At 38.0% G+C, this 3,286-nt stretch overlaps 1 pseudogene; it reads right to left on the bottom strand.

The window, feature by feature from the left end:
- On the bottom strand, positions 1-3,040 carry LOC104740840 (annotated as a pseudogene).

Below are 3,286 nucleotides of genomic sequence, written 5' to 3'. Positions count from 1 at the left end.
TTTCATTCATTCATACCCGATTACTATTCGATTCGTTGGACATAATAAATAGTCTGTATATACATGCATATATGATACATAATACATGGGAATGAGGTTTTAAACTTCACAGTTCGTCTAGAATCTAGATTCATACATGAAAACCAGAAGGGTAATCCTGAGGTTGTCTCTCTACTAATTCCTTTAAACCAAGTTCTTGCTCTTCTAGATTCTTCGGCTTAACATCATACACATCGTTAAACAGCTCTTTCAATGGTTGTTTATCACACTTCTCGGCCGCTTGAATCGCTTGCAGAAGCTACAACACACACAAAAACGGCTAAATAACACAACACTTCATCAACCTTAACGTATTAAATGTAGCGGTTTCGGAATCTTTTACCTGTTTTCTTGTGTTAGATCTTAGTTCGGATTCATCTTCCTCACTCCACCATCCGTTATCCTCGACCCATTTGTTGAACCTATTCACAGGGTTTCTCGACATTTTCCAGTGCTGGATTTCATCGGCCGCCCTGTACTTAGTTGAATCATCTGATGTTGAATGATGTCCTACTCTATATGTCATCGCCTAAGAAATAGAAAACAAACAAAGACTCGTTTCACCAACGTCAAAAGTTGTAATTAGACAAATCTTTAATATGGTTTTTCTTACCTCGATGAGAACAGGTCTCTGTTCTGCTACAGCCATTTCTCTAGCTGAGCGAACCGCACTGTAAACCGCGAGTGCATCGTTACCATCAACACGGATGCTTCGGATTCCGTAAGCTTGTCCCTTCACAACAATGCCATCACCTGTTACCAAACCACAATAGGCTCAAATCAAAACAGAGGAATAGTTTGGTCTCTTTTGTAATGAAAAAAAACAGAGGAAAAAGTTGGTTGCATACTTCGAAACTGTTCTGAGGTATGAGTACTGATGGCCCAACCGTTGTTCCGACAGATAAACACGACCGGAGCTTCCATTACCGCCGCAAAATTCAATCCGGCGTGGAAATCTCCCTAAACACCACACCCCAAAACTGTATAAATTTTCAATTCTTGATATGTTAATCCTTTTTTTTGAGATATGAGAATTAAAGACTTTTTAATCAACCTCGCTAGTGCCACCATCACCGATGAATGTAACTGCACAAGCATTCTTCTTCTCCATCTTCAAAGAGTAACCAACTCCAGCAGCTTGAGGAAGTTGCGTGCTGAAGAATCAAAACAGATTCATTCAGCAAAAACACAAAACAGAACAATCAACTGCTTTGTTTCTTTTGGTCCAGAGACCCTTACGCGATTGGAGAGGAGATAGTGAAATAATTATGACGATTAGAGCCATAATGAATCGGCATTTGTCTGCCTTTGCCATAATCACCTTTGTTACCAAAACACTGATTCGCAAACTCCTCTAATGTAAAGCCACGCCATAGAAGCACTCCAGGCTCTCGGTACTGTACCAAATCCCCGGTTTAAAACAAACCGAACCAAAACGTGACTAGTCTAGAGTAAACAAACACAACGTCTTAATAATTACCTGAGGTAACACGACGTCGTCAGGACTAAGAGCAGCTGCAGAAGCGATGTTAATGGCTTCTTCTCCGAGAGAAGTAATATAAAACGAGATTCTTCCTTGACGTTGAGCTTCGTAGAAGATGTGATCCATCACTTGAAGCGTCGCCATTTGTTCGTACATTCTTACCGCTAGTCTCTCGCTCACCTGTTTTTTTTTTTCCGGTTAATATTAAACCACAAACTCATACCAATTCTAATTTTACATTTTCTTGAAATTGCTGTACCGGAATAAAATCGCTGTCGGGGATGATTCGTCCGTCTGCGTCGAGAACTCGGTAACACGGAATCCTCCGAGAAGATGATTCCGGTATGAATTTCATCTCGGATGTGTAACCGACGTTGCCTCCCGGAAAATCCAATTCCTAGAAACAAAAGAAAGTATTTGGGCGTATTTAAGAATGTCTGATAGATCATAATGCAAATTAGTTTTCCAGGACTGGTGGTGTGAGTGTGTGAGACTTAATTAATGAATGTGCCGTACACGTGTACACAAATCAGACTAAACTCAAAGAAGCCGAGACCCACACAGCACTTCAATTAGTATTCATTCGTACGTGTAACTTGTGCGTGGTCCATTACTTGTTTGACATGACTTGTGCGCCGATGTGAACTGTTGTTGTGAGGGAAGTACTTGTAGTCTTGTACTATTTTAAACTATGCGATCCCATAAGTTCTAGAGCTTCATTAATATTCAAATCTTTGAGATTCATAAACAAGAAAAATTTCATCCTAAAATAGAAACCAGCTTCACCTGAATTTGGTTTTAGTTTCAATTTATAAACCAAGAATTTCATAAATCGAAATGAGAACCGGAATTGGAGATAACTGGTACATTAAACCGAAGCATTTATTACTAGTCTTAGAAAGAAAATCAACAAAATCTGATTCACCAAGAACCAATTATTTTTTTTTTTTTTACACATACAGTTCAATTCAAATAATTCGTCATCGACAGCTAATCTTATTATAAATAAACTAATCCCAATTTTAGATTTAACTATAAACCACGTGAAAGAGTATAGTTATTAAAATAAAAATATACCTGCAGGGCATCTTCTTGATCATCACTATGTTGAACTAAATCAAGCTGTTTCTCCACGGCCGTCGACTCGTGACGGAGGCTAGCCACGTAGGGACTCAAAAAGACCGTCGAAGATATCTGAGGACTTGTGAAAACGGGACGTGGAGAGTAATCACGTTTAACGAGAATAGTCGACAAGCACATGTTATGTCTCAAGCTAGAAACAAGGTTTCTCGATCTAGCAAACCAGATCGCCATGTTTGCCCAAAAAAAAATTGACAAAAGAAGAAAAATGGAGAAGAGTATAAGAAGAAGAAAATGAGAGAGTGTTATCAAACAAAAAAGAAAAGAGAGAGAGAGAGAGCTATGTTTTTAACGATGTTTACGGGGCAAAGGATTAGAAGGACGACAAGTGCATGTATTTCCTTGTCGGACTTGACATGTCATCCGTATCCATCTCCAACTTCTTTTTTTTCTATAAAGATATATTTATCTTCCTCGCATTTTGGGATTTCTAGTTTTTTTTACACTAATCATAGACTCATAGTGGACAAAATACTATTGAGAAAATAAATAATTAAATTGAATTATTGTAAAGAGTTTGCAATACCTACATATAAACATAACAAATCATTTAAAGTTTTTTCAACAACCAAACCAAACTGTACTGTGCCTTTTTATTGATTTTTCCCATCTTTATCCAACGAT

This window comes from Camelina sativa, chromosome 14, assembly GCF_000633955.1.
Source record: "Camelina sativa cultivar DH55 chromosome 14, Cs, whole genome shotgun sequence".
Lineage (NCBI taxonomy): Eukaryota > Viridiplantae > Streptophyta > Magnoliopsida > Brassicales > Brassicaceae > Camelina > Camelina sativa.
The sequence above is the reverse complement of the archived record's forward strand: the minus strand, read 5'-3'. Positions and strand labels throughout refer to the sequence as shown.